Source organism: Dromiciops gliroides, chromosome 3 (genome assembly GCF_019393635.1).
Source record: "Dromiciops gliroides isolate mDroGli1 chromosome 3, mDroGli1.pri, whole genome shotgun sequence".
NCBI classification, from domain to species: domain Eukaryota; kingdom Metazoa; phylum Chordata; class Mammalia; order Microbiotheria; family Microbiotheriidae; genus Dromiciops; species Dromiciops gliroides.
Window position 1 is genome coordinate 400834614 of NC_057863.1, and position 18828 is coordinate 400853441.

Below are 18828 nucleotides of genomic sequence, written 5' to 3' on the forward strand. Positions count from 1 at the left end.
CCAGCTCCCTTTTATATTTTGCCTTTCATCATTAAAATGTAATCTTCTTGAGTGCAGAGACTATCTTGCTTGCTTATATCTATATCTTATATCTTAGCATAAAGCCTAGATCATAGTAAGCACATGATAGATGCTATTAACTATATCTTTATATCTCTTTATTTACATAATCTATACCAGCATCTATTTGTCTATCATTTCCATCTTTCTAGCTTTACAATAGTGTGGTTCTCTACCAGTTTCACAACTCTTTCAAAATATTACTATGATTAGTTCTTGTAACGATTGGAATGACGCCACCTGCTGGAGACTTGCTGTGGAGGAGTTCTGCCCATGAAGCGAAGGTCTTTGAGGGCAAGACCAGGCATCAGGAAGTGACGCGGACGAGTGGGAGGAGGAAGGAAGAGACTGGCGCTCGGTCTCGGGCTCTTTCCTTTGGACTCTGGTGGAGAGCGGAGCTAGAAATGTGCTCTCCCTTTAATAGATAGGAATCTAGGCCTTTCTCTCTCTCTACCAAATTCTTATTCTCCTTAATAAATGCTTAAAAGTCTAACTCTTGCTAAAGCTTGTAATTGATTGGCGACCACTCATTAGATATTTTAGACAGTTTAGCTAGAATTTTAGCCCTTAACAGATGGCTGACCACGAAGAGGAAAGCTAAACCTCAGTCTTCTGATCTTCTGGTTGGGTAAGAAATTTCCCCTCCCTCTCCCTTTAACTGCAAAGTACTGGCATACTGGCTGTGTTTTCCCTTTAAATTTTTTCGAATGGACCTTTTAAACTCCCTAATTATCCTATTTTTGATTTTAGTCTGTTTAACCAGACAAATGGGAGATAAGATCATGTTAATGCTTTGTTTTTGTGGATTTTCTATTTTTCTTTTTATTTTTGTTAAAAGAGCCAGCAACTTACTCACACAAGGAAATATCTCTCCCTCTCCCAACCATGCTTTTTCAGAAAAACCTGAAGAGATTCCCGCAGCTTTTCCCAGTTCTAACAGTAATTGTTGCTTTAATTTTGCATGCCTGGAGGCAATGACCCACCCTCTAGAAGCTTTTAATCCCCTAGCACCTGGAGGCAAAGTGGGGGAAGAGGAATCCAGGCCTGAGTTCAAAATCAAGTCTGATTCAAATTGCTCTGGTCCCTCCCCTCCTCTCCAGACCCCACCCTCTACTCCTCCTATGGCCAAGCCCATAGCTTCCCCTGCCTGGGAAGTCCAGAGATCTGGTGCCCATGCTCAACTTTTTCTACCTGCATTTGCAGCTTCAGGCTCAGCCCTTCCCCGGCCTGGCTGTGCTTTTGAGACAATCTTAGAAAACTCTTTAAATTCCAGATATGCTCGTTTTGTTCATAATTTTGCTAACCTGCTTTTGTCTTTAATTAGTAATCTTATAAAGCATTTGTATGGTGAAAAGCCCGACAGACAATATAGAGGGGTTAAAGAAGAAAAACTTAAGCTGAATAAGAATGACAATCAACATAGTTCAAGATTCTGCTTCTTTTGCCATGGAAGGGTATATATTTTACAGAAATGTAGAAGTAAGCAGCAAGGTATTGATATGAGTATTGGGGATTTTAGATATCGGAATCAAGAGTGTTCTGAATTCACTCAGATTATTAATGTCAGTTCAGAGGTTACATAGGATTTCTATGCTATTATATATACATTTGAAATTAATGGTATGGGTTTATTTTCATAGAGATTTTCATGCATTTGAGATTGTGTCTTATACTTAGTTTCTAAAACAAGGAGAATATTTGTAAAAGTTTTTTATAGTCATGTGATCAAGTTTATATTTTATAATACTCATTAATATTAAGTTCATGCTCATTTAGATTTCCTTAGTTTGAATTTCACTGTCTTTTATTGTTCCATGTGTATTTTCTTCTATACATTTATCTAATTTTAAAAAATTGCAAGATGGTTTTGATTTCATAATACAATGTTAATTCTAGGAGTATTGTGCTCCCATGTTCTGAGTTGTTTGTTTTTGTTATTTTTTCTCAACTGATTATTTGATCAAACTCTTCAAAGCATTTCCCTGGCAAATTGGTTGCCATGGCAAGTGTAAATTGATTCTAGAAGTATTATTTTTGATAAGCATATTCCAAAAAAAAAAAAAGAGGGGAACATTTGTAAAAGTTTTCTTTTTTTAAAAAAAGTTTTCTTTGAGATTCTGTTGTGCTTTAACTTGTATTTAAATATGTTCTGATTTTTCACAAAAGTAATTTTATACTAAGTACAAAAAAGGGGTATTATTTGAAATTGTTGCATAATTATATATTGTGTTCTGAGTCAAGATGTATTCACATTTTTTGCAATCATTTATTATCCTCAATTTTTAAATCCATATGAGACTTGGATTATGGGAACTTATCATTTAAGACATTAATTGCCTTTATTCTGAGTTATCAAATGCCAGTTGGCCAAGATGCCATCCAATCACAAGAGGAATACATGCAAGAGCAGACACTGAACTGTCACATGAGGGGAGACATGCATGAAGTCAAGGTATGGCCGAGGGAACAGCTTTTGACAAATGTTGAGGTTGGATTCTCTTGGTTTAATATTTTATTCTCTTTTTCCCCACAATATTGTACAGATGGCTGGAAGTATTCATCCCACCCATCTCACTTCTACACCTGGCTTCTATGCTCCCTCCTATATGCCTGATGCCATGGACATCTCAATCCCATGCATCTGATTAAGTCTGACTCAGTTTCTTCCAATATGTTCGGTGGCATGGACATATATTCCATCCACCTATTTTAAGCCTGGCATACTGTATGGGCAGTACATATTGCTCAAGTGTGGGAATGCTCATATCCCATCATTTTTCTGTTCTTTTATGGTAACCCCCATAATTATCTCAGATGTCATGATAAATAACAGTGTTGAATTTGGCCTTGACATCTGTTACCAATTATATTAGGTTTTTTTAATTTCTCATGATGGCATGAGGATAATTAGGCAGATGATGCAAAAAGTGATGAAACAACGATAAAAATTATTTTTAAAAATTAATATGGCAGCAATTGTCTTCTCAATTACCCTCCATAAGGGGGGACTATAGTAATATTATAATTTTAAAGAATGTTTCAATTTTTGTTTTATTATATGTTTCATGTGTAACAACCAAGATTCTGAATTCCCTTAGACATGTTTTTGAGAACTTTCATTGTTTGATTTGATTATTGACAAAGCTATTTTAAAGTTGTGTTAAGCTCAATTTTGTAGGAAGTTTTCCTGGCTGATTACCAGCATCCACACCTCAACCCCTGAAAAGACTTCCATTCCACGACTACACCTAGAGGACATCTAAGAAAAGACTTTCAGAGACTTTAAATGAACAGTTTTGTGTTGTTGTTGTTTTTTTTTCTCTTTCTGTTATAATATACACCATCTGTAATATGTATTCTCTGCAGAGGCCCTCCCTTTGCAAGACTAATGTCAAAGCGTCGGTTCATGAGGACAAAAAATCGCCCCTCTGGACAAAACTTTCCTCTCTTCCTTTTCTATATTGTTGTTCACATATTATTAGTTAGCAATAGTTATTATATTGTTTTTACTGTTCCGTCAAGGAAACATTTTGTTTCTTGAGGAACAACAGGGGGGACTGTAACGATTGGAATGACGCCACCTGCTGGAGACTTGCTGTGGAGGAGTTCTGCCCATGAAGCGAAGGTCTTTGAGGGCAAGACCAGGCATCAGGAAGTGACGCGGACGAGTGGGAGGAGGAAGGAAGAGACTGGCGCTCGGTCTCGGGCTCTTTCCTTTGGACTCTGGTGGAGAGCGGAGCTAGAAATGTGCTCTCCCTTTAATAGATAGGAATCTAGGCCTTTCTCTCTCTTTACCAAATTCTTATTCTCCTTAATAAATGCTTAAAAGTCTAACTCTTGCTAAAGCTTGTAATTGATTGGCGACCACTCATTAGATATTTTAGACAGTTTAGCTAGAATTTTAGCCCTTAACATTCTACAGTAGCCAAATTTCTTGGATCAAATGATTGTTTGATTCCTTGTCATTCTCTTTATAAGTATTTATACTAACAATGCCTCTTAAAAATGAGAAATAAGTTGTAGCTGCCAAAATTAATTGATATTAGAATGGTTACAGTGATCAGAATGGCCTGATTTTTTTGCCCTTGAATTCATTGTACCCAATTTGGGCAGCTGTTCCTTGAGCCTATGAACAAGATGCACCAGGACCTCCATGAAACAAAAGGAGAAATGAAGCTGATGATACTACTAAAAAAGCCCTAAGATTCATGGGGCAGGTTCCTATATAATTATGATAGAGACCCAACTTTAGCTGTTTCAAAGAGAACTCATAATGACACAATTTTCTGGGGCAGAAAGATGAAATCCCCTTCTACTTGAGAGGTACCAATATTGCAAGCACAGTAAGTACTCGGGAAGAGCCATCACAACATACAACTTTCCTGGACAACATCCCATAGGTCAGTGTAATGGGTATGACATATGCACATAAGACTCCATTAAACAATTATTCTAGAAATCATAAACAATATATGCATAACTTTTCAGCACTTTAGATGCTTACCTGCATCCAAGTTACCTTCAAAGGATCATGTAAATCTGTCAAAAGGCTCCTCAAGAATAACCAGTCAACTAAATATTAGCAGCCATTCCCACTGGATTCAAATTCCACTTTTGATACCTATTAACTGTTTAACCTTCAGCAAATTTCTTGACCTCCCTTGGATCAATACAATACAGTATCCTCACCTATAAAATGGGAGGGGAAATAAATTAAATGCTTCTAACATCCCTTCTAGCTTCATATTTATGATCCTCTGATTGTACAGTCCCTCTCCTTGAATCTTCCTGCTACACATAGCCCTTGCCCACCAATGGAAGTATTATATATGTGTGTACACACACACACATATATATAGGTAAAAATTATTGGAATTTTAGCTGACTCATTTGGGAGGGGCCACACTTGGCTCACCCTGAAGTTATGTATGCTTTGATTAACACTTTAAGTATCTGTTATTGTCATACTAGATAGAGAATTCATGTACAAGATGACATGGTTTTATTGCTCAAAGAAGATTATGTATTAATGTCTAAGTATCAGCCATTTACATTAATTTATCATTTATATGTCATTGTGACTATATACTCTGAGTATGGTTTGGAATTATTGTATATATTACAAGTATATCCTCAGTTATGCAGCATAACATGCATTTTTACCATCATATTGTCTTAGGTAGAATTAAAATGAGATTTATGAATTATGGAAACTTATTTCAGAGACTAATTGCTCTTACAATGAGCTTGATGCAGGCCCTGAAGAGAATATTTGTACAACAGGAGGAGAGACAGGTACACATAAGTCCATAGTTTGCTTATGATGGCGACTATGTAGACCACAATTGCTGGACATAGTCCAGTTTCTTCCTCTTTCCCTCCTAAAATAGCCTGGTGTCATGGAAGCTCCAATACATGTACCTAGTTTAATTTAACTTGATTTCTTTTTCTTTCACTCAGTCTAATGGTATGGTCAGAATCCATCCATCCAACTGTGGCCTAGAACAATTGCTGGATGTCTTAGAACCATGAGATGTGGTATAGTAACCTTTCCATAATGAGTCCAAACCGGAGTCCAGTCTTTCCTGATGACCACTTGAAAAAGAAAATATCTCAAAGACTTTAAATGAACAGTTTCCTTTTGCTGTTTTCCTTTTTTTACCTTCTGTTATTATATAAACCATTTGTAACATGTATTCTCTGCAGAGGCCCTCCCGCTGCAAGCCAGTGTTAAAGCACTGATTTATGAGAGACCACCCCTCTGGACAAACTTTCCTTTCTCCCTTTTCTATATTGTTATTAACATATTGTTTGTTAGCATAGGGTATTATGTTCTGTTATTTTTGGCTGTTTCATTGAGCAAACCACACATGTTTTTCAAAGAAACAAAGTGAGGGTGGGGGGATGTGGTAAAACTTATTGGAGTTTTAGCTGATTCATTTGGGAGGGGCCACACCTGGCCCACCCTGAAGTTAGGCATGCTACTGAGGTCAGAAGGAGAAAGCTCTCCATAGGCAGTTTTGGAGGACCTCCCCTTTTGGGGGAGGAAGATTGAATGCTCCCTGAGGGGAGGCTGAGGTGCTTCCTGAAAGCTAGTTCTCTCTCTCTTCTGCCTTTTCAGTGATGCGAGCAACTGCAGATATCCTAGGTGTGGTGAGTGAACACAAATTCCTTTGAATTAACTTAATTGGAAATGAGCTGGGGATTGTATAGATTTAGATTAGAGCTAGGAGAATTTATCTGTATTTCTTTTCCCCTACTTCCTTATCTGTGATTTTTATTAATTTCACCTTTGTTTAATTAGTTTCCAAGTAATAAAACCTGATCCTTTTATGGAAAAGAAGCTGTAAGGCTCCTTTCTTATTGGCCTGGGTGAAATATCTAAAAAGGAAGTTTGGAGGGGAGAGAGCTTTGAACCTAGAGGTCCCTCATTATTTCCGGGACCCCAATAGTTTGGTGAGTCACCCAATTATTGCTCCATATATTAAATTTTGGTGGTACAGTGAGGGTTAAGTGACTTGCCCAGGCTCACACAGCTAGTAAGTGTCAAATGTCTGAGGCCAAATTTGAACTCAGGTCCTCCTGAATCCAGGGCTGGTGCTTGATCCACTGTGCCACCTAGCTGCTCCCCATGGTAGTATTTTAATGCAGACATAATATAACAGCCTCTGATTTCCTTTTCTGTGGCACTAACAAAACTAAGTACCACTTTCTTCTGGCCATGGTGCTGACATTCCTGATCCTAGGTTTTCTTGATCTGGCCTGACCAGCATACAATTACCTGTTCTTGTTGGTTTGCAATTGTCATGAAATAATATGAGTTAATATGATAGGAGACAAAAAGATGGATTCAATGGCTGTAGATGTCTTTCTTAGATTTGAGTAAGTCATCACGTTCTCTATTTCTCATAAAGCCATTTCCTGGAATTGTCTTTCATCTTCTTGTCATTTCTAAGCACTAGGTGGTAGGAAGTCACTAGGTAGCCACCATGTCTCTGGTGGAAGGTAGGGGCAATCCCTGTCAATTTCAGTCAATTTCAAGACTGGGAGAAAGATCTGAGAAACTGTCATCAACCAATATCAACCATGTCAATACAGACATAATGCTAGGAGTGAGTAATGAATTACAAAATAATCGGAATATGACTACTAAGGATACAAATTAGCTGAAAGGCAGAACCAAGATTAAATGGCAGCATGGTGAAAGAACATTGACTTTGTTCTGAGAAGGCCTACAACTATTCACCTGTATGATCCTAAATCAGTCACCTAAATTCTCTGAGTCTCAGTTTCTTCATCTTTAAATGAGGTGCTCGGGTTCAATGATCTACAAGGACATTTTCAGTTCAAAACCCAATTATTCTATTTTAAGAGCATAAGATAGAGTATTCACTGTGTAATGGGATCATAAAATGTTATATGTGTACTTGTTCTCTCCTTCTTCAGAATGTAAGATCCTTTCGAGGAGGAAGTATTTTATTCTAAAGAAGTATTTGTATCTCCAGTGCGTAGAACAGTTCCTGATACATAATAAGCACATGCATTTATTTATCATGTTTATGCTGATGATTCTTTGATCTTTTTTACCAGCCTTAACCTCTCTCTTGCCCGTCAGACTTTCATCTCCAACTGACTATTAGATACCTCTAACTGGATGCTCCAGAGATATTTTAAACTCTACATATAAAAAAATGAACTCATCTTCCACTCCTCAAACTCTCCCCTTTTCCTGACTTCCCTGTTTCTTTTGAGAGTAGCACTACCTTCACAGTCACACAGGCTCACAATCGAGGCATCTCCCTTAACTCCCCACTCTCTTTTATTCATCAAATCCAATTTGCTGCCAAGGACTGTCAAATTTACTTTCATAATATCTTTCAATTATATCCCCTTCTCTCCTCTGACACTGCCACCACCATGGTGCAGACCTTCATCACCTCATGATTGAACTATTGTAATAGCCTTATGGTTGGTCTCCCTACCTCAGATCTTTCCTCACTCCAATTCATACTCCATTCAGCTGCCAAATTAATCTTCTGAAAGCAAAGCTATAACTGTCACCCCACCCCCATTTGATATACTCCACTGACTTTCTACAATTTCCAGGATCAAATATAAAATCTTCTGACTTTCAAAATCCTTCCCAAGCTGGACCTTTATCTTTCCAGATTTTTTTATACTTTAATTCTTTCCACCTCCCCTACAGATGTACTTTGTTATCCAGTGACAATTATGTCCTTGTTGTTCCTTGGAAAAGACACTCCATTTCCAAATTCCAGGCATTTTCATTGTCTGTCCCTTGTGCCTAAAATTCTTTCTCTCCTGTTCACTTCTTGGATTATTTCAATTCCTTGCTAAAATCTGACCTTTTACAAGGAGGCTTTCTTGATTTCCCCTTAATGCTAGTGACTTCACTGTTAATTATCTCCATTTTATTCTGTAAATATATATATATATATATATATATACATATATATATATATACAGATAGATAGATAGATAGGTAGATAGATATTATTTGCACACAGTTGTTAGTATATTATTTCTCTAAGTAGACTGTGATCATCTTGAGTAGAGGAACTACCTTTTCCTTTATATCTCTAGCACTTAATACAGTCCCTGGCACATAGTAGGTGCTTAAAAATGCTATTGACTGACTAATAAAGACTACCAATTTACTTAATGATAGTCAAATATGAAGAATTAAAGCCATTACAGTATTGTAACATGGTTTTATGTAGTTTCATTTTCATTTTAATTCCTTTAAACATGCTGACAATATCCCTTCTTGTTCTTTAAAGTTGTGAGCACCCTGGAATTCATGAATCAGATAATAGCACTAGTTATAGGGAAAAGTTGAGAAGGCAGAGAAAGGAGGGGGTATTAGAGAGAAAGAAGGAAGAGAGGAAAGAGCAAAAAAGAAAGGCAGAATAAAGTATAAAGGAGAAGGGAAACAAGGTGGGAGGGAAAAACAGAGAAAGGGAAAGGAAAAGATTTGAACAATTTTTAGTTCTTAATGATGAAATGTCATGTGTAAGATTTGTATTTTTACAGCTAGAAGGCCAATGAATAATGATTGGTTCCAGGGACAATTATCTAATTTCCATCCTTATAGAAAGATGACACATTGGGGACAGTGACCCAATTGGAAATGCCAGGTTTCGATTAATATGGAAATGTGTTAACTATTATTAGCACTCTCTGTTGTAGGGTGAGCCTGCTTTGAAATGTTGACAAACAGGCACAGCAATGTGTTGGCTGTCCTTCTATTGCTTGCCCTAGCTGATTTCCAGTTAGATAATTGGTGATGTTTGTTTTAGGGGGTTTGAGGGTGGGGCATGTCTGAGTCACTTTGCAGGATCAAATGAATCTGCCAAAAGGCTCCACAATAATGACCAGTTCATTAAATGCTGGCAAACATCAGTGGGGTCAGGATGACCTTTATGGTTCTTCGGTGAGCTTCTTGAGTAACTATGGTTATGCCACAGAGTCTGACACCACTCACAAGCATGGAATATTTTGACTTAAGTGTAGTCTTTTGTTACTTTAGTGCATAGACTATATTATTTGCCTTATCAATTTCATTAAGTCCTTTGAATTAAAGGTCATTTAAGTATGCATGCCAGCTCAATAGCTCCTAGAAGGCAGGAATGGTGTCTCTAAATTATCATCGATAATAATGCCTCATGTGATGTCAACAAGCCTATTTCACTCTTTAAACCCATGGTTTGTATGATTTCATGGTGGCCTTTATGGAAAAGAGGACTTAAATTTGATCTTACAAATGAAAAAACTGGGGAAGAAAGGTTAAATTATTGAATTTTCCAAAGTTGGGAAGCTGCGGCAGCTAGGTGGTACAGTGGATAGAGCACAGTCCCTGGAGTCAGGAGTATCTGAGTTCAAATCTGCCCTCAGACACTTAACACTTACTAGCTGTGTGACCCGGGGCAAGTCACTTAACCCCAATTGCCTCACCAAAAAAACAAACAAATAAAAACAAAAACAAAAAACAAAGTTGGGAAGCTAGTAAAAGATCTAGGTGCTCTTACTTTACTCTAGTATACTTGTTGACTCCAGAAAAATAACAGTAGGAATTTGAGCCTTAGATTCTTAGGTTAAACAGTGTAATGATTAGAATGACACCACCTGCTGGAGCAAAGCTCCTCCATGAGGAGAAGACATCTGAGGACAAGCCATGTGGCTCTTTGGCATCAGGAAGTGACGTTTGCTTGTGGGAGGAAGAGGGGGCAAGGTTGGTGGTCTCACTCTCCTTCATCAGGACTCTGGTGGAGAGGGGAGCAAGAAATGCTCTCACCCTTTAATAGATAGATGAATCTAGGCCTTTCTCTTTCTCTTCACCAAATTCTTATTCTCCTTAATAAATACTTAAAAGTCTAACTCTTGCTAAAGCTTATAATTTATTGGCGATCACTCATTAGATATTTTAGACAGAATAGCTAGAATTTTAGCCCCTTACAACAGTTTAGACTTAATTTTATAGAAAATTGGGAACCATTAGAAATGTTTTAATAGAAAAACAACATTATGAAAGAAATTCATTGGGGAAATTAACTTTGTAGCAGTTTATAGGATGACAGTGGCAAAAAAGTAGAGAGAACAGTGAGGAAGCTGTTGTAGTAGTCCATGAATGAGGTTTCTGGACTATCAAGGTATAAATGGAAATGGTAAGGAAGGAATATACACAGAAGACATTCTGGAAGAAAAATAAATTCAGCTTGTCAATGGTATGACCAATTATTCAAACCTGAAATTTGAGATTTCTGATACTCTTTTACTTTTCATACCAGATAGTTTATTAAGTTCTGTCTATTCTACTTCTATCACATCTCTAGTCTCTAGGCCTTCTACCTCTGCCATATACCAGTTGCCATTGTTACCTGCCTAAACAATTACAACAATCTCCCATTAGATCTTCCTACCTCTAATCTCCCTTCACCTAAAATTCATTCTTTACACCAAAATCAAACCTGATCATTCCATGATTTGATTTGATTTTAATTAAAAAAAATTTTTTTTTTGCAGGGCAATGGGGGTTAAGTGACTTTCCCAGGGTCACACAGCTAGTAAGTGTCAAGTGTCTAAGGCCAGATTTGAACTCAGGTTCTCCTGAATCCAGGGCTGGTGCTTTATCCACTAAGCCACATAGCTGCCCCCATGATTTTATTTAAAATCATTTAGTAGATGCTTATTAGTTACCACAAAAAGTTAAATAGATAAGATAATGTCATTTGAGACTCTTCATATCCTAGCCTACATTTTTTTGTTGTTGTTCTTCACACTCTGACCACATTTCATTACTCACATCTCATGCTTTCCATAGAGAACTTTGCTCATGGCATTTCCTTCATCTGGAACTCCATCCAAAATGTCACCTCCACCACAAAACTTTCCCTTGTCTACTACTCTACTTCTTTCTTATATAAAACACACACACACACTCATTAAAATGATTCTTCTTTTGGCTTTATCTCATATTTTTTGTTCCATTTTTTTTCTATTTTGAATGTTTTTGTTAATTTGTCAATTTATATTGTCTGTCTGTCTAACACATATATACTAATGGATAAATTCCATAGGCTGTCCATTTAACTGCATGTCATAGTTTGGACAATAGGCATTCTTCATCCATTTTGTTTCTTATATGTGGATTGTTGGGCTAAAACTCTTAATGGCTTGGGTCTTGATCCAGAAGCCCTTCAGTCTCTTGAGTTGTAATGCACTAATTGTAATCAGCAACCACCAATGGACAACAAGTTGAATTCAGAAGTAAAGAAGAAGAGAGCAGGCTAGATTGTTCATGAGAAATTGTAGAATTCCTTAAATGACTCCAAATTTCTTCATGAAACAAAAGTAAATGTTTTTATTAACAATATTCTACCATTATTAATATATGCAAGTTATAGAATACTACAATTTCTGAAGTAGTACATTATAGATCATTCTAAAAGCAATGAGGAAGCACATCATGGGTATCAATGAGCAGCAACAAGTGACAAGGAACTATTAAGGAAAAAATGCCATTAAAGATGGTATAATGGAAAAAAGAAGATGGGCTTGTCACTCAAGTGTGTGTGTGTGTTCCAAATGTTTCAATATCCCTGCACTTTCAGGAGAAATATAGGAAGGCCATGAAAATATTGAGTAGACTTCCTGGGAACACATGGACAAGATTCTCACAAAAATAGGCAAGTATAGATAAGGCAAGGCAACCAGCATTTATTAAGCCTTTACTATGTGCCAAGTATTGTGCTAAGCACGGGGAATACAAATATAAGCAAAAGGAAAGACAGTCTGTTCCCTAAAGGAATTTACATATATAAAGAAGACAACACACAAGAGGGAGCTGAAAAAGGCATTTGGGGATGGAAGGTGAAAGTACTGGAATCTGGAAAATGAGAAGCACACCAAGGAGGGGATGAAGGCACACTGTTCTGGGCCACATCTCCAAAATGGGATAAGGGAGCCAGGGTAGCAGAAGGGATGTCCCAGGGTAAGGAGGCCCCAGGCATTGAGAGAGATTCTTTTTTTTTAATTAATAAATCATTTTTTTCCATTACATGTAAAGATAGTTCTCAACCTTTGTTTATACAAGCTTTACAATTTCAGATTTTTCTCCCTCCCTCCCCTCCCTCCCCCCTCCCCTACACAGCAGGTAATCTGATATAGGTTATATATATATATATATGTATATATATATATATATATATTTATATATATATATACACACACACACACACACATAATAACATTAATCCTATTTCTGCATTAGTCATGTTATAAGAGAAAAAAAAATCAGAGCAATGATAGAAAACCTCAAAATAGAAAAAAAACAACAGCATCAAAAACAAAAGAAATAGTATGGTTCATTTAGCATCTATACTCTGCAGTTCTTTTTTTTTTTTTTTTCCCTGGATTTGGAGATCCTCTTCCATCACAAGTTCCCTGGAACTCTTCTGTGCCATTGCATTGGTGAGAAGAATATAGTCCATCACAGTAGATTAACACTCAATGTTGATGTTACTGTGTACAATGTTCTTCTGGTTCTGCTCATCTCATTCATCATCAGCCCACGCAAGACCCTACAGGTTTCTCTGAACTCCTCCTGGTCATCGTTTCTTATAGCACAATAGTATTCCATTGTATTCATATACCACAACTTGTCCAGCCATTCCCCAATTGATGGGCACCCCCTCAACTTCCAATTCTTTGCCACCACGTAAAGAGCAGCTATAAATATTTTTGTACATGTGGGTCCCTTTCCCCCTTCCATGATCTCTTTGGGAAAAAGACCCAAAAGTGGGATTGCTGGGTCAAAGGGTATGCACAGCTTTATCGCCCTTTAGGCATAATTCCAAATTGCTCTCCAGAATGGTTGGATCAGTTCACAGCTCCACCAACAATGGATTAGTGTTCCAATTTTCCCACAGCTTCTCCAACATTTATTATTTTCCTTTTTTGTCATTTTAGCCAATCTGATAGGTGTCAGGTGGTACCTCAGAGTTGTTTTTATTTGCATCTCTCTAATCATTAGAGATTTAGAGCATTTTTTCATATGCGAATAGATAGCTTTGGTTTCTTCATCAGAAAACTGCCTGTTCATATCCTTTGACCATTTTTCAATTGGGGAATGACTTGGGGTCTTATAAATTTGATATAGTTCCCTATATATTTTAGAGATGAGGCCTTTATCAGAAGTACTGGCCTCAAAAATTGTTTCCCAGCTTTCTGCCTCCCTTCTAATTTTGGATGCATTGCTTCTGTTTGTACAAAAATTTTTTAATTTAATGTAATCAAAATCATCCACTTTGTATTTTATAATATACTCTATCTCTTGTTTGGTCAAAAACTGTTTTCCTTTCCAAAGATCTGATAGGTATACTATTCCTTTCTCTCCTAATTTACCTATGGTATCACCTCTTATGTCTAAATCGTGTATCCATTTTGACCTTATTTTAGTATAAGGTGTAAGACGTTGGTCTATGCTTAATTTCTGCCATACTATCTTCCAGTTTTTCCAGCAGTTTTTGTCAAATACTGAGTTCCTATCACAGAAGCTGGAGTCTTTGGTTTTATCAAAGAGAGAGATTCTTAGGTAAAAGTATACCTGAAGTAGGATATTGAAGGTCAGAAAGCCAGAAGCACATCCAGGAGAGTAATGAAGCTAGTCACATCATTAAAAAGAAAGGCCACATCAAGGTGAGGAAAGGTCTGTTTGAGGGTTTGAGTATCTTAGTGTATGTTCCAGGACCTTTCCTAGACTATAACAATAAGAAATACTTATTAAACATTTGTTCTATGTAAGTCTCTGTGCTAAACCTTGTACTAGGGGTTTAAAGATGAAAAGAAAAATAAATTTTTCCTTAAGATTACATCCTGCACAGGTAGAAATTCTAGGAAGGTAAGGACTCCATGTTGTTTATCTTTGTATTAACAAAAATATATGATCCATAGCTAGGTGACACAATCGACTTGCAGTCAGGAAGACCTTAATTCATATCCAACCTCAGGCACTTACTAGATGTGTGACCTTTGAAAAGTCAGTTCACCTCTATCTTAGTTTCCTTAAATGACAAATGGGGATAATAATAGGGCCTACTTCCCAGGGTTGTTGTGAAGATTAAATGAGATAATATTTGTAAAGCACTTTACAAAGTGCCTGGTATATAGTAAGCATTTAGTAAGTGTTTGTTATCTCACCTTCCCTCCCAGCACTTGCTTAGTGTTTAGTTTAAAGTGTATGCATAATAAACATAAGGTTGTTGTTCATTTGTCAAAGCTCTGTATGGAATTCTTGTGTGGTAAGATAATGAGTATATGTTTGCCCTTGGTAGTAGTGCAGAAGTAATAATAGTACACATTTGGCTCATTTTCTGGGCAAGTTTTTAAACTTCTCTTGCTCAGTTTCCTCATCTGTAAAATGAGGGGGAATCAATTGGAATTAATGACTTCTTAAGTCCCTTCAAACTCTAAATCTGTGCTTCTATGATTCTTTGCTTTTTGTTATCTATGGGGAACAAAAAGACATGATGATGTCTATGTAACTAACCAGCTAAGAAGTGCAAAATATAATTTGTTTACTAGGTGGTGCTACCCTTGGGTTACTAAGAAAAAATGGTTTCATCAGGGGCATTTAGTGTCCATAGGCTGTCTGTCCTAAAGGCCATTGTATCCTCACTTCTCACCTGAGTATACTCAACCTCCAAATGCTTAGACTACTCCCCATATTACCTCTCCAGTTTGACACATTTTATAGTGCCAAGGTCCTGGCCCCAAGTTTAATAAAGATTCAAGGGCATGTAAAAGAAAATGTTACAAAATTACTTAGAGGAAATATCTCATCTCAGTTCATCTGTCATGGAATCCAATTTGGTTTATAGCTATGGCGATTCAAGAGCTGTATCAAGAGTTGCAAACAGTAAGTACTTGCAGGCTAACTTTCCCAGTTCCAAACCATTTTAGATCCATCTCAACTCTTAGCAATGTGAAATGAATGGCAGACCAGAAATCACTTTAAGGATAGAGAAAAGGTGGGGCAGCTAGATGGTGCAGTGGGTAGAGCACCGGCCCTACAGTCAGGGGGACCTGAATTCAAATCCAGCCTCAGACACTTGACACTTATTAGCTGTGGGACCCTGGGCAAGTCACTTAGTCACTTAACCCCAATTGCCTCACCAGAAAAAAAAATAGAGAAAAGGGAAAACTCAAGGATGTCAAGAAGTGTATGTCTGTATATTTTTCAATATCCACTACATCACTGTTCTATTTCCCCTAGTCAATTTCTGGGAAATATTAGGAACTCCTGTTTCACTTGTACTAAATTGTTACCAAGGATAAGTGTTCTTTATTACCCTTTCCAACTATGAGTTTATTATTCTGTTTCCCTACATCATATTGGATAATCAGATATTTGGAAATATCTGGATGATGGGCACAAATCTTCATTTTTTTCCCCCATACAGATGTTTGGCATCATATTCATTCAGCTTTTGCATCCTCTATTTAATGATTTTGAGATAATTAAGGATTCATATGTGGGGTTAAATATACCCAGGAAATCCTGAGTCATGGGATTATATTCAGCAGATGTTGGGGTTTGCACTTCACAGACCTGTCAAAGGCAATTCACAGGATGAGAAAAATGATGCTGGTTCTAGTTTTTTACAAACTTTGGGATTTGTTTGTCTTTAATGCACATATGCTGACTCATTACCATTGGGTTACTAACAAGTACTTAGTTTGATCAGAGATCTCATTTTTAGTATGCTTTTCGTCAGATTCAAGTGTCATGTTTTCTCAGCATCTGTGTGTTGGAACTGACCAGGAGTAAAATTCAGCCTCTTGCAGGGGAGTCTCATTGGCTGTGAAAGTCATTTTCTTTTGTGTTGTGGTATTTTCTGGCACTCAATAGGTTTGGATTAGGAAGTCCAGTTATGTGGAGGCTGCTTATTTTCTCCTAGGCAGCCAAGCTGCAATTCCAGATAAACTGCCGTGCTTTAGAATAAGGTACCCCCAAGGATGACTTTCCAGAAAAATACAATTCTAATAAAATAATAGCAAGCATTAAATAGTTAATCACTTTTGGGGGGCCAGACCTGTAAATTCATGGGTACAGAGTACTCTCTACCAGTTCAAGTTAGCACCTGCTCTGAAATAGCTGCGTGGGTATTGAGATTTTGTGACTGGCTCAGGGTCACATAGCTAGTATGTCAGAGGTAAAACTTGAATCCAGGTCTTCCTGACTTTGAGGCCAATTCTTAATCCACAAATATTATACTATTTTTCAATTGTTATCTTAAAAGAAGGATAAACAAATATATAATGGTGTAAAACTGAAAATAGATGCATCATTCCATCAATACAAATGCATCATTAAGTCATATGACTTCCAGATTTAAAATACTTATCTGTCACTTCATGACGTTTTTATGGCTATTTTTCTAGGCATAAGCATAACTTGGCTTGAATGCTTATAAGATCAGATATCTTCTAACTGTTTTTACTGTAGGTCACTTCCAAAAAAACAGCATGGAAAATTGTTCCTTTCCCTGCTTCAGACAAGAAAAATCATTATCACAGAATCACATAAGTAAAAGTAACATGAGAATCTATCTTGCCCAACTCATGACTGAACAAGATTTCCTTCTGTAACACAATTGACAAGAAGCTATTTAGATTCTCAAGACTGAGACCAATGGCAGCTAAAGAGATGCTAAGGTGGGAGGAAGTAACCTCCCCTCCCCTGTTTCCCCTCAGACAGTACTGTTAACACATTCTAAATTTCCCACCCTGGTAGTTCCACTCTACTTTTTGGCTCTGGCTAGTGTTTACTTAAATAGATCTACTTCTAGGCAAAAACAAACAAACAAAAACAAAAACCCAACAACAAACACGTTTGGGAGACACTGGAATCAACAACACCTGGGAGCTGGCTGGCTTCTGCTGTCCTTGAAACCTACAGAAACTCTCCTCCTTGTGCTTTTCACTCTCAATGATGGAATGTCAACTCTGTCTCTCACTAGTTCATTTAAGAGGTTACATTTTAATCTTTCTTAGAAGAGGAAAAATATGTGACCCTATATACAGAATTCTTTTCAAACTGTAGTCACTTTGCTATAATTGAGATCAGTTTATGTTGCTTACATAAATGAATATATTTTAAAGCTACTTTTTCCAGATTGTCTTTAAGTTTTGTGTATTCAAATTCCTAATTGATTGTTCTCTCTTTTATTTATTTATTTAAGTTTTGGTGAGGCTTGCCATCAAAGATTTCAGTTTTTCAGTTCTGTTCTCTCTCTCTCTCTCTCTCTCTCTCTCTCTCTCTCTCTCTCTCTCTCTCTCTCTCTCTCCTGTGTAGTACATAAATTCTGCTTTCATAATTTCCATTGGGTCCTATGTCTCATAAAGTGATAGATCATTTTCTTTTGCTTTTTTTTCCCGTATTTACTTATAAATGCCTGAACTAATTTACTAGATCTGAAGGTCATACTTCCTTTTGTTGTTACTGGTTTTCCTCTTTATTTATCTGTTTATGTTCAAAGTCTTTCACTTTTATTCTTCCTGAAATCTTTGGTAATTTAGTCTCCCTGCCACACCCACCTTCCACCTTAATTTCCTCTATTGCTTACTTTCTAATTCCTTCCTCTCTGAATTTGTTTTCTTTGGGGGTTGGATCTCAAAGCTTCTCACCCTGTCCCTGTGCTGGGAAATTCAACAGCCTAGTTGCTGTGCTCTTTGCCTCATGTGTAGTGAAGTTCTGCACAACTGTCCCTTTCCCATATATACAGTATCCTGTCCTGGTGTCCTATCTTGCCTTCTCTGTTCCTTAATTATATGACCCAGTACATGCAGTTTGGAGTTTTGCAATGCTGGTGTTACAGGGCTGTTCACTCTGGCACTGGCTACACTGGTGTTATGGGGTTGTTGGTCCAGCTCTGGATCTGCTGAGTCTACAGGTTTGTCCATCCTAGCACTAGCCATTCATAACTTTGTTAGGCTGGTGCTGTGGGGTTATGGGCCCCAACAAGCTTTTGTTCCTGAAGGACTATGACTGTTTGACTGTCTGTTGAGACCAAAACAAATTTCCACAGTTTAGAATCAGGGTCTCCACAAGAGGGAGTAGAGACCAGGATTAAATTGGAGTGATGAGAGAATTGAGGCAGCAAGATCAATCAGGAGACCACTGGACTTGGACTACCAAGTGAGAGGTGATGTGGGATATGGGCTTGAATTTAGGTGGTGATTGTGGAA

The 18828-nt window shown here is 37.3% G+C and overlaps 1 pseudogene; it reads right to left on the bottom strand.

Moving 5' to 3' along the window:
• The window catches only part of LOC122747680, a 100207-nt pseudogene extending 81664 nt beyond the window's left edge, over positions 1 to 18543 (bottom strand).
• Between the last annotated feature and the right edge of the window lie 285 nt (positions 18544 to 18828).